A 13085-nucleotide genomic window follows, 5' to 3' on the forward strand; every position below is an offset into this window, starting at 1 on the left:
AATAAATAAATAAATAAATAAATAAAAGGTATTGTGTCCATCTACAACTAAAAAAGAAAGAAAGAAAGAAAGAAAAGATTCAAGGAAAAAAAAAAGACATTCTGCCTCCAAGGGATGTCAAGGAATCTGTAGGTATTTTTATTTTTAAACTGCCTCAGTTAGCCGGGCAGGCCTGTAGTCCCAGTGGCTGAGGCAGGAGGATCTCAAGTTCAAAGTCAGCCCCAGCAACTGAGTGAGGCTATAGGCAACTCAGTGAGACCCTGTCTCTAATAAAATACAAAAATAGGGGTTGGGTTGGGGTTGTGGCTCAGCAGTAGAGCGCTCGCCTAGCAAGTGCAAGGCCCTGGGTTTGATCCTCAGCACCACATAAAAAATAAATAAAATAAAGGTATTATGTCCAACTACAACTAAAAAATAAATATTAAAAAAAGTAGGGCTGGAGATGTGGTTTAGTGGTCAAATACCCCTGAGTTCAATCCCCAGTACAAAAAATAAATAAATAAAATAAAATAACCTGCCTCAGTTAGTTATAGAATCTAAAAATCTATTTTAAGAGTTGGAGATGACATTTGGAGGCTGCTTTTCCTAAGATGGCGGATGGGGAGCAGCTGGGAACCCACTCATAGTGCTGCATCCACACTCTTACTCCTTCTGTCCTTTTCTCCTTGAGCCTGAGCATTGTAGGGAAATTGAGACAACTTGTCAGTTGCAATTTACAATTTTTAAAAAAGTACTTAGCATTGAACCCAGGGACACTCTATCACTGAGCTACATCCCCAACCCTTCCTTTAAAAAAAAAAAAAATTCATTATTTATTTATTTGTTCTAATCAGTTGCACAGGACAGCAGAATGCTCTTCAATTCATTGTATACAATGGAGCACGAATTTTCACTTCTCTGGTTGTACACAAAGTAGGGTCACACCATTCATGCAATCATACATGTACTTAGGGTAATAATGTCTCACTCCACTATCTTTCCTATCCCCATGCCCCCTCCCCACCCCTCTGTCCCCTTTGGTCAAACCAAAATTCCTCCACTCGTCCCATTCCCCCCATTATGGATCAGCATCCACTTATCAGAGAAAACATTCAGCCTTTCATTTTGGGGGATTGGCTTACTTTGCTTAGCATGATATTCTCTTAACTCCATCCATTTACCTGCAAATGCCATAATTTTATCCTCTTTTATTGCTGAGTAATATTCCATTGTGTAATATACCACCGTTTCTTTATTCACTCATCTATTGAAGGACATCTAGGTTGATTGACAGTTTAGCTACTGTGAATTATAATGCTATAAACCATGATGTCCAGCCCTTCCTTTTTATTTTGTACCTTGAGACAGGGTCTTGCTAAGTAGCTTAGGACCTTGCTAAATTGCTGAGGTTGGCTTTGAACTTGTAATCCTCCTGCCTCAGCCTCCAGAGTTGCTGAAATTATAAGAGTGTGCAACTGCGCCTGGCTATTATTTTTTGTTGTTGTTTCTTTTCAGTACCTAAAAACCAAGCCCTTAAAGCAAATATTACATATAGATTTACTTTTTTCCCAGGCCTAACTCCAAAAAGAACTGAGGAAGTCTGCAAGAATTCACACAGTATAATAATATGATTTAAAATCTATAAATACATCAAGAAACCAAGGTGATGGGAAAGGAAAAGTTGAAATAGTAAGATGAGACCAGAGGGGAAGTAAGTTATTAAAAATATAGGCTGCAAAGTCTTCAATAAGTATTTGCCTTTGTAGGAATGGAAGGAATTACCTATGTTATGTGATCCACTTCCCCAACTGGCTTTTGAATCCCTCTCCAACGACTCTGCCAGCCTGTTTGTTCAGTAAGGCATGTCTGGCCATTGGAATGTACAGACCCCAGATCCACAAACTCAAATGTATCCAAGGGCCAGACAGGCAAGGAGAGGGAATGAGGCAGGTTTGGCGGGGGTTGGTGCTGGGGTGGGGTGAGCAAATGTGCAATCCTTTACTCTGTAAAGTGTAAGGGGTGCTATTGTTACCCTCCAGCCAATTATTGTCGAGTGGGGACATTGGTGGAATGTAGCCAGGTCTTTAGATCTGGGCTTTTCAAGAGAAGCTGAAAATCCTAATTTTTATGGGACATCTCCTGGTTTTTATTCAGTCTCAATTTTGTAACACTGGGAAGGGCAAACAAAACGCAACTGTGGGTAGATGCTGCTCACAATCAGTTTGTGAATTCCAAAAAGGCCAAAGTCACAGGCTCTGAAGTTGAGTTAGAACAGGTTTGAATTTGGCTCTGAGACCTTTTCACTGGATAATGGGAGGCTCAATTCTCTTCTGTAAAATGGGGCTTTTCAGGAATACTTACCCATATTATTGAATGCTCTCCAAAAGCGTTTCTTTTTTTCCCCCTTCCCCTTCCCCTACATACTGGGGATTGAACCCAGAGGTGCTTTACCAGTGGGCTACATCCGCATCCACAGCTCCCCCTCCACACTCTTTGTGTGTGTGACAGAGTCTCCCGAGATTTCTTAGGACCTCAGTGGCTAAGGCTGGCTGTGAACTTGGAATCGTCCTGTCTGTCTCCAGAGCTGCTGAGATTATAGGCATGTGCCACCATACCTGGCAAAAAACAGCATTTTCCATGACGATATGGTGTTTCCCCTCACCAACATTTCAACTCAGCTATCCGTTCCCTAACGTTGGACATAATATTTCCCTGTTGTAAACAAAACCGGGATGAATATGCATGCGCCTACATCTTCGAGCATATTTCCCTGTTTCCTCAAAATCTGTTCCTAGATGTGGAATGGGCTGACTCAAATGCTTATTAATCATCATGATAATTTTCCATACAATTTGTGCAGTTTCTCACTCCATCATCAGTGGGATAAAAACACTCTTCTGTCTATCCTTGCCAACACTGATTTATGCTTTGAAAAAAATCTGTGAATTTGAGACGTGAATGATGATAATATGGGGCTGGGGATGTGGCTCAAGCGGTAGCGCGTTCGCCTGCCATGCGTGCGGCCCGGGTTCGATCCTCAGCACCACATACAAACAAAGATGTGTCTGCCGAGAACTGAAAAATAAATATTAAAAAAAAAAAAATTCTCTCTCTCTCTCTCTCCTCTTTCTTTAAAAAAAAAATGATGATAATGTATGTTTTATAATAAGTGTGCTGTGTGCTGCTGTGGGCCAGTCACAGAGGATCCAAACAAGTTAACCTGAAACCCAGTCCAGAGACTCAGGTACAAGTCCCAGTTCTTCTATGGCCTCCTTCTGGCTCTAAGATTTTAATGTCACTGCTCTCTCATCCCTCGCCATTAACATGCTCTACACCTGGGACAGTTTTTCACACTCATTCCTTGGACAAATCCTCACAGCCACCCTGCAAAGGGGCAAATATGGAAATGAGGTCTGAGAGGTGAACTAACTTGCCCAAGGTCACATAGCCCTTAAGTGCTTGGGAAGGAAGCAATTAGCAGCCAACTCTTGTCTGGCTTTCTTCAGAAACATCAAAGATGTGAATTTAGAAACCATTAGCTCAATTCCCAGCCGGGAGCCTCCCTCAGGTCCCTGAGTCTCATCCATACGGAACCTGGGCATGCAGCCAAGCAAGACCATCAAGTGTGTCTCAGGTGCTTGGCCTCCATCCAAATACAGCATCTTGTTTCTTCCTGAAAGGGGCTCTGGGATACCTCCTTGTATTCTAATAAATAATTCCTTTTGCAGTCTTTTTTACACAGCCCCTTTCAGTTCTCTTCCCCCAATACTATTAAATTTCCAAGAAGCCTGAACGCTCTCACCAGAAGGACTCCTCACATTCGCAATTATTATTTCCCTGGAGGACACCACGGCCCCGTCCAATAAAGGAAAGAAAGAAATCTCCCATTTGTGGGACACATATTAGGTGGCAGGCATTGTCCCAGGCTGTATCTTATTTAATCCTCATGATAAACCTGAATAGTAGCATTTATAGCTCCATTTCACAGATGAGAAAACTGAGTCTAATGAGGTCAGTAACTTGCAGTGAGTGGGTCACTCGGCTAGCTGGTGAGGCATGGAACTGGGATTCAAACCCAAGTCTCTTTGGATCTGACAGTTCCTCTTTGTCATTTTTCATAGCCCAGAGCTGTGGTCTCCAATATGGTTGTCACTAGCCACAGGTGATGATTTAAACATGAATTAATTAAATTAAGTAAACAGAATTCAGTTCCTCAGTAGCAGTAGTCTCATTTCAAATGCTCAATAGCCACATGTGACTGGTGTCTAGCAGACACCATCATGGTAGAAAGATTTGTTGAGTGGCAGCACTTCTAGAATGTCAGAGAGAGAAGGAGGAAGCCTAGTGATTTTACCCTTGCCTGGGAAGCCAATCCATGTCATTGGTTAGCTCTATAGGGAGTCCATCAGGAGTTCCTTTCTGTAAGCAAGGTCAGAGTAAAGCCATCAGGGGTTTTTGGTCTGCGTTATGCGTTTCTCCTGGTTTGGGCTTCAATCAGTGCCAATAGGTTCCTTCCCATTCCTCCCCCCCCCCCCCCCCCCCCCCGCCGCTGCCTCCCAATCTCTAGGTATCCAGTGGTCCTCCTTTATCACAGGGGATTTGGGCTGTCCTGCTAGGTCACTGGTGACATGCTTGCTTTTTGGAAGAGAGGGTCCTCCCTGAGTAACTATGAGGTGCAGGACTGACCGAGCTCCTTGGCAAAGGGGACAGAAAACTGGTTAAAATGGGATGGCTTTTTCCTGCCCAGCAGCAAAACCTCCTTCCTGTGTTTGGGGAATCCTTGTTTGTGCCTGGAAGGCAGAATTTCCCTCCTAGCTAGAAGCTCAAAGGGTCAGATATTTGCCTTTACAGCTTCTACTGCAAGCAGATGGGCATGTGGACGGGCTCAACTCATCTTTGAATGTGGGGAGGTTGTGTTCATGTTGCGGGGCAGTGCTGAGACACTGTCCATGGTCAAATGACCTGAACTTGGTGAAAGCTGGGGCATTTGGTGAACCCAAGGGACGGGCCTAGTACCATGTGGTCCCACATGACCTGAACTCTGTCCTTCCTGGCTACTTCTAGAAACCAGGACAGGTCAGCACTGCTCTAGAATGTCAGAGAAGAAAAAAAACTTGGTGATTTTCCCTGGCACAGGAACCAAAACATCTGCCATTTGTCAATCCTATAGGGAGTGCATCAGGAACTTCCTGGTAGTTTTGTGGACTTCCCATTGCCCCGCTAATAAATTCTTTTTCTTCTACCATTAGTCTGGGTTGGTTTCTATAGTTTCTGGTGAAATGACATGAGATGCTCACTGGAATTAGACCTCGTTTATAGGGTGGAGTTTCTCTAGGGGAAGCAGAGGGAAGGGTCTCCGCTCTGGTCCACCTGATCTTTCCAGATTGGGTCCCCTTGTCCACTTCTCACTGGTGTCTTTCCCACTATTAAACTCTCACCATTTCTTCTCTTTAACAAATGGAGCGAATCTTCAGAACTGGAAGGTTTGGAAGCCCTGCTCTCACTTTTCAAGACTTCTTCATCCCCATCCAGACTTAGGAATCTAGAAAGTCCTTTCTCTATTGTTTTTTGCTGAAGCAACTCTTCTCTGAGTAATAAATGCCCCACCATCCAGGTTGAATGGAAAAGCAGGTAAGGTGTGAGAAGGAAAATCCAGGTGAAGCCAGAATTAGACAGGCAGTCAGCATAGATAGGTAAATCGAGTCAGGGCAGATCCAGGAGGCCAATTTTGAGTGAATCCGGGAAGTTGGAGACTGTCCCCTGAAAGATTGAAATGTTAATTCCTTCAGAGCCCTTCCTCCACCCTTATCAAGAACCTGCCCCAGCACCAACCTGTTGCCAAGGTAACCTCCCTACAGGAAGCTATAAGGTTGTTAAGGTGTCATTAGAACAAAGGAAGCCTAGGATTTACAAAAAGAGCAGAAGACCTCACCTCGCTTCTTGGGATACCAGGATACCAGCTATGGCCCCCTTCTAACTCCCTGGAGAAATCTATGGTACCCCTTTTTAAATAACCCCTGCTTTATGTGCTTGCCTACACTCCTTCAAACTTCAACATGCGAGGAAGCAGAACTCCTCACGGATAGATACCATCCGTAGGTATCACAGGAATGGAAACTCACAAGTCTGAGTGTCTCGAGTTTGAGACTACATCTCCACTGGTACTATATACTAATATACTGGTACTATATTAAAAAACAGGTGCCAGGCACAGAGGCACGTGCCTGAAATTCCAGCAACTCAGGAGGCTGATCAAGACTGGAGGATTGCAAGTTCGAGGCCAGCCTCACCAACTTAGTGAGACCCTGACTCAAAATTTAAAAAAGTAAAAAAAAAAAAAAAAAAAAAAAAAGGACTAAGGATGTAGTTCTGTAGCTCCGTGGTAAAGCTCCCCCTGTTCAACCCCCCCCCCCCAAAAAAAAAAAAAATTAGTGGTGAGACTCCACTAAAGGATATTAATCCGGGAGTTGCTATGATCAGTTTAGCTTTTAGCAGCATTATTCTAGCACATCGTGGAAAATGGTTTGGCGGGGCAGGAGGAATAGGAGCAGGTAGGCTACAGATGACAGTGCCTGGCCTTGCTTGGAGCGGCGCCACTGAAGATGGAGAAATAGAAGATATATTGAGAGTGAGACAAGGGACCTGGGAATGCTGGATGTGAGGAGTGAAGGGTGGAGGAAGCTGCTCATGGGCAATCTGAGACACAAGTCGGATCATTCAGGTCCCAGCGCTCCAGGAAAGGTGCAGAGGCGGCAGGAACGGCATGGCGAGACCCAGGCAGTGCAGTGCATTCCGTCTTTCAGACCCCAGGGCGGGTGCAGGACGCCGGCTGACTGACCGGCCACCCGGCGCCGAGCCGCTCCGGCTCCCGGGGCTGAGGAAACGCGGGCGCCGCGAGGCACCGCCCAGACCCCGGCCCGGCCCGCCCCGCCCGGCCAGCAGGCTTTCCCTGGCCTTGCGCGTGTCCCAATAAAGTTATTGAAATTGACACCGGTTGCTAAGGAAGTGGGTCGCCGAGCCGGGTTGCTAAGGAAGTGAGCGGCCGCGGTCTCTCCCCATCCGGGGCAGTGGGGAATGGCTGAGCCCGGGATTTGCCGCTGTCGCCGCCGCCGCCGCCGCCGCCGCCGCCGCCCGCTGTCGGCTCGGGCCGCAGGTGAGTCCGGAGGGGCCCGGTGTCCGCCGGGCCGATCCCTGCGGCCGCCTGGCGGCGGACACGGCGCCCGCGCCCGGCTGTGCTGCCCCGCGAGCCTGAGCATCCTCTGCCCTGCCTCCGGGCATCCTCCGGCGGTCCTGGCGTCCTCGCTCCTCCCCTAGGCGGGGTCGCAGCCCGACCCCCCAGACTTGGCCGCCCAGGGTCACAGTCCCGCAGGAGGGCCTGGGCCGGTGGTCAGGGGCCCGTCTCGGAAGGATGACTAGGGAGCAAGAGCCTGGGGGACCACCTGGGCGCTGTCCCTGGCTCGCTGTGTGACCTTGGGCAAGTCCTTTCCCTGCTCTGGCCTCCGTTGACTTGTTTGTCTAATGGGTTCCTAACACCGTGCTCAGTTAACTAAGATGAGACGCATTCGTGAAAGTGCCCTAAGTGGGAAGAGCGAGAATTCTTAGGGCGCCCTAGTGTGGGGCCAAGAGTCCTGTTTGAAGTCTGAGTATCTTGAATTTGAGACTACACGTAGTAACCGTGGCCTTGGGCAAGGTAACCTCCGTGAGCCTTCTTTTCCTTATCTCCAAAATGGGATGTTGGACTGCTGTGGAAATCCAGTGAGACAGGTATGTCAGCCAGCGTGCACATGGGAAGTGCACTTTGCGACAGGTAGGATTTAGGCCTGCCCTGTGCCAGCTCATGTAGGTAGGTATTCCTACTACTGTTGACATCCTCCCAGCCCCAGTTTTACTTCTCCGTTCTGCTTAGAGCACCAGAAGGTAGTTGACTTCTGCAAGTAGTGACATGAAGTTCTTATAGATGGTTTGTGTTATGGTCTTATTTTCTACTTGTGCCTTTTTGTTTGGTCATTTTAGAAGAAAATGTTGTGTTTTATATATATATATATATCTTTGGGGAAATACTTAAAACAGTAATAATTATCTGTAAGTATATAATTAAAAAGAGCATTTCAGATATATTATCTCACTTAATCTTTACATAGACTGTCAAGTATTTGGTGATGTCATCCCCATTTTGCAGGTTAGAAATGTGGTTGAGAAAATCAAATGAGAGTTGGCTGCAGTAGTACATGCATGGAATTCTAGCAAGTCAGGAGCCTGAGGCAGGAGGATTACAAGTTTGAGGCCAGCCTCTGCAAATTAGCAAGGCCTAAGCAATTTAGTGAGACCCTGTCTCAAAATAAACAAGTGCTGGGCATGTATCTTGGTGGAAAAGCAGCCCTGAGTCCAGCCCTAGTACCAAAAAAAGAAAGAAAGGAAGAAAAAGAAATTCAAATAACATGTCTAAGAATCTTATGCCTATTATGTGAGGGAGCCCCACATGTTTCCAGGTAAATCCTTTGTGTGTGTGTGTGTGTGTGTGTTTTACTGGGGAGTGATCTCAGGACCTCATACATGGTAGGCAAGCACTCTTATCTCTGAGCTATATCCCTGGCCCTTTTTATTTAATTAAAATAATTTATTTATTTATGATATTGGGGATTGAACCTAGGGGCAGTTAAGTACTAAGCCACATCCCCAGCCTTTTTATTATTTTATGTTGAGAACAGGGTGTTGCTGAGGCAGATCTCGAATTTGAGATTTTCCAGCCTTAGCCTTACAACTAACTGGGATTATAGCTGGGCACTACTGTACCTGGCTAAATCCTGTATTTTATCCTCTGCTTTCTTAACTGTTAAGAACTTAACTGTATGGGCTGGGGTTGTGACTCAGTGGTAGAACGCTTGCCTAGCACGTGAGGTACTGGGTTCCATTTTTAGCACCACAAATAAATAAATAAATGAAATAAAGGTCCATCAACAACTAAAAAAAAGAAGAAGAACTTAACTGTAGCTGTTACAAGGCCACAAGGGTATATTCTTTTGTCATTTCTAATTGCTTTCGCTACAGGCTTTTCTTCCAATGGCATGAAAATAAGATTTTACATAAAGCTTTATTTAAGTAGATACCATCCAAAAAAGAGCTGGAAGGTTAAACTATGCTCCTTAGTCTCCTCCTCTTTAACATGGTAGCAGTCAGCTAGATGATCCTGAAGGCCCTTAGAGGACTGCTGTTTAGTTGTGGTTAAAAGCTGCCTTCAGGCCTGGCTTTTTATTTATTTATTTTTTCCGTGTGGGGATCGAACCCAGGGCCTTGTGCATGCCAGGCAAGCACTCTACCAGCTGAGCTATATTCCCTAGCCCCGACTCCCGCCTTTTAACGTTGGTGCACACTGTAATCCCAGGGGCTCAGGAGGCTGAGGCAGGAGGATCACGAGTTCAAAGCCAGTCTCAGCAACTTAGTAAGTCCCTAAGCAACTCTGCAAGATCCCGTCTCTAAATAAAATATTCAAAAAGGGGTTAGGAATGTGGCTCAGTTGTGAGCATCCCTGAGATCAATCCCCAGTACAAAAAGAAAAACCTGCCCTCAGGCTGCCTGGGTTAAAATCACAGTTTTCCCCTGTACCATTGAGCAGTTGACTTCACAGTTTGTGGTATAGTTTCCTCAATGGCAAAATGAGGATAAGAATGCAAGACTATTGAGAAGATTTATTTGAGCCTAATCCATGTAAAGTGCCTGCATGTGTGGTCATTGTTAACTGTCATTATTTGGGTTTAACATGGCCCTAGTACTGTACTTTATATTCTATTTATAATTGGTGAATGATTAAAGTATGTGATGATAATGCCAGGTCTGTCAGTCTCTCAAGGTCATTGCAAACATGAAACAGTAGTCATCACTGCATTATGTATGTCGGTGTTATTACAGGGTTGTCCCAAGACCGGCCCTTCATCACCAGAATGGATTGCAGAGAACAGGGAAGGCTGATGGGAGGATGCCAGGATTGGTAGCTTGACACCTAAATTCAGTAAATGTTTATTAAATCCCTCTGTGCCAGAGACATGGAGGACATTCCATCTCCATATCCTTCAAGGAACCCAAAGCGTAGTTTACAGCTTACTGGCATTTGCATGATTTGACTTCTTTAAATGAATTTAGGAATATTGTGTTTGTTCCAATCACAGAGTGAAGTCGGAGATTCACATCTCTTCTATTGTGTCCAGAGACTTCTGTTAGGGGGCTGGGGGAGAAACCTCGGGTTCCTCCCTGCGCCTTTTCATCCACTAATTAATTGGTCCCTGGAAAAGAGCCTTCTCTTAGATCTTTAACAATACAGTGCTTTCTCTCCAGTGCCTAATGATTTTAAAAAGTTAAATGTGCCTTGGTCTGAGGCTGAGGCTCTGCGGTAGCACACTTGCCTGGCATGTGTGAGGCACTAGGTCGATTCTCAGTACCATGTATAAATAATAGAATAAAGGTCTATCAACAACTAAAAAAATATTTTTAAAAAATTAATTCAATGTGCTGTTACTTATTTGGTTTTATCAGTAACCCTTTATGCTGGTGTGGCACATGCATAATCCTAGCCACTCTGGAGGCTGAGGCAGGAGAATGGCAAGTTCGAGGCCAGTTTGGGCAACTTAGCAACACCCAAAAATAAGAAGGACTGGGGATGTAGCTCAGTGATGGAGCACTTGCCTAGCATGCGCAAGGTCCCAGGCTTTTTCCCCGAACCACAAGAAGAAACCAACTTCAAGGAAGATGAGGTGCAGACTAAGATCTCCATGATACAGTCAAGGAAGCCGAGTAAGAGAAGCCATGCTGGGGCTGGGGCTCCGTGGCCGAGCCCTTGCCTAGCATGTGTGAGGCACTGGGTTTGATCCTCAGCACCACACAGAAATAAAACAAAGGTATTGTGTCCACCAATAACTGAAAGCATATTAAAAATACCCAAAGAAGCCATGCAGCTAGGGAGTGGCCCCTTCATGTGGAGTCTAGCGCACTAGCCATGCTGCTCCCTCGGCTTCATTCCACATTCAGTGTCACCTGGCATGTGCCAGCCCTATGGGAGCTTGGGGACATGATGGTAGAGAGGTAGAGGGGTCCTTTTTTGTGTGCAGCCTACATTCTAGTGGCAGCAAATGGAGAAATAAACCAGCCAATGAACAAGGTCATTGGAGTAGGAATAAGTGCTCTGAAACAATACAAGAGGTGGTGATGGCATAGAAATTGCCTTCTCCGGGGGACTGGGGACACTGCTACTTTAATTGGGTAAGGCAGTGACATTTTTTGCTGGGATTTGCTCCCAGGAAGGGGCCAGCCATTTGAAGATGTGCCAGAAGGAACAGCCAGGGAAAAGGCTCGGAGGTGAGAACAGACTTGGTCAGTTCCAGGAACTGCTCAGGCCAGAGTGGCTGCAGTGGGTGAGTCCAGGCGAGAGAAGAGAGATGGTGGATGATGGTGGGGGTGTCTCAGGTTATATAGGACCTTGTTTGTAGGCTGGAGTAAGGAGTTGGATTTTCTTCTGAAAACAGTGGGGATGAGTGATGGCCTTTGGGACGGTGAGTGACATAATCTAGGTTTTTTTTGTTGTTGATTTTTTGTTTTTTTAATTCCCTGTGGCTGCATGTGGTGGTCCAGATCTGTAATCCTGATGATTTAGGAGGCTGAGGCAGGAGGATCGCAAGTTTGAGGCCAGCCTCAACAACTTAGAGAGACCATCTCAAAATAAAATAAAAAGTGCTGGGGATGTAGCTGAGTGGTAGAGTGCCGCACACACACACATACACACATACACCAAAAAAAAAAAAAAAATCTGAGGGCTGGGGTGTAACTGAGTAGTAGAGAGTATGTATGGGATGCCTGGTGCCCTGCCTTGTATGCTCAGCACCACAAACAAAAAACCCTGGCCTCTATGTGTCTGGTGAATTTTGGAGGGCATTGGAGTGGCAGCCAGGAGACTAGTCGGGAGGCTAGGTGTGAGATGATGGTGGCAGTGGAGGTGGAAAAGGAGGATGAAGGGGTATGTTTTTAGCAGGATGGGGGAGGAGGTGAGAGGAATTTCATTTGACTCCTGGGTCTTTGGTCTGAGCAATTAGGTAGATGTTGGAGGTACCATCTGCCTCTAAAATGACCGTAGAACTTTTTGGGGAGGTGCCCTGAGGAAGGACTGGCTGTATTCCCTCTGAATTCTCCAGAGGAGAGGCACCAGTTGTGAATGTCATACCTCAGAATCTGTGGGGCAAGAAATCCCAGCTTTGGCTGGGAAAGAGAGCCAGGCACATCAGACCTAAGCCTTCACCTTGGCCACCCATCAGCTCTGCTTTTCTCCCAATCTGGCTCTTCGCCAGCTTGTGGAGTGGCAGGCGTGGACTTTGCCAGGGCGGTGCCCATCTGTCTCATGCTGTTGGCATCGCTGCCCTGACTCCATTCTTGGCTACTGGAGGCTGGAAGGAGGCTTGCCAGCTCTGGGAAGCAGAGTAGGATCACTAGCAGGTTTCACTCCCAGCGCCTCGAATGGCCATACCCTCCCTGCCAAAGTGGATCTTCCCTGGCCACGGAATGGTGATTCTAAAGTTTTAGGGCTTCTGATTTGGAAATCTTTGAAAAACTGTTGTGTTCTGCCAGTATTCCTAGAGGATCCTTGAATGGAGTATCTGTCCTGAGTAAGAGAATTCAAGCCTCACTTTTATATATTTCAATAATCGTACTTGTAAATTTGGCATGTTGGTGTTGTAAACTGAACACTGTGAATGGTGAGATCTGTAGTCTGACCACTGCCACTCATATAGCTTTGTTTGCAGTCAGTCGAGATCATGTGCAGTGTGTATTGTCCCATGTACAGATGAGAACATCGAAATGCAGAAAAGTCATTCCCGTTTGTCAATAATATTAAGCACCTGTAGGTGCTGGGTTAGATAGATACTTGTTGCTCAGAGTGTGTTCTGTGTGTCAGGGGTACCCATGTCTCTGGAACCTTAATGGAAATGCAGAATCTAAAGCTGGGCACGGTGGCACATGCCTGTAATCCCATCAGTTCGGAAGGTGAGACAGGAGGATTGTGAGTTTAAAGCCAGCTTCAACAATTTAGGGAGACCCTAAGCAATTCATTGAGACCCTGTCTCTAA

General features: G+C 46.0%; 1 protein-coding gene across 1 annotated transcript in view; it reads left to right on the forward strand.

Annotated features, from left to right (window-relative positions):
• The first annotated feature begins 7046 nt into the window (after nt 1-7046).
• The window catches only part of Kif3b (kinesin family member 3B), a 41082-nt gene continuing 35043 nt past the window's right edge, over nt 7047-13085 (forward strand). Inside the window, exon 1 of the mRNA XM_027945323.2 lies at nt 7047-7132. The gene's annotated coding sequence lies outside the window, so the exon portion shown is untranslated. The remainder of the gene's footprint in view (nt 7133-13085) is intronic.

This window comes from Marmota flaviventris, chromosome 2, assembly GCF_047511675.1.
Source record: "Marmota flaviventris isolate mMarFla1 chromosome 2, mMarFla1.hap1, whole genome shotgun sequence".
Lineage (NCBI taxonomy): Eukaryota > Metazoa > Chordata > Mammalia > Rodentia > Sciuridae > Marmota > Marmota flaviventris.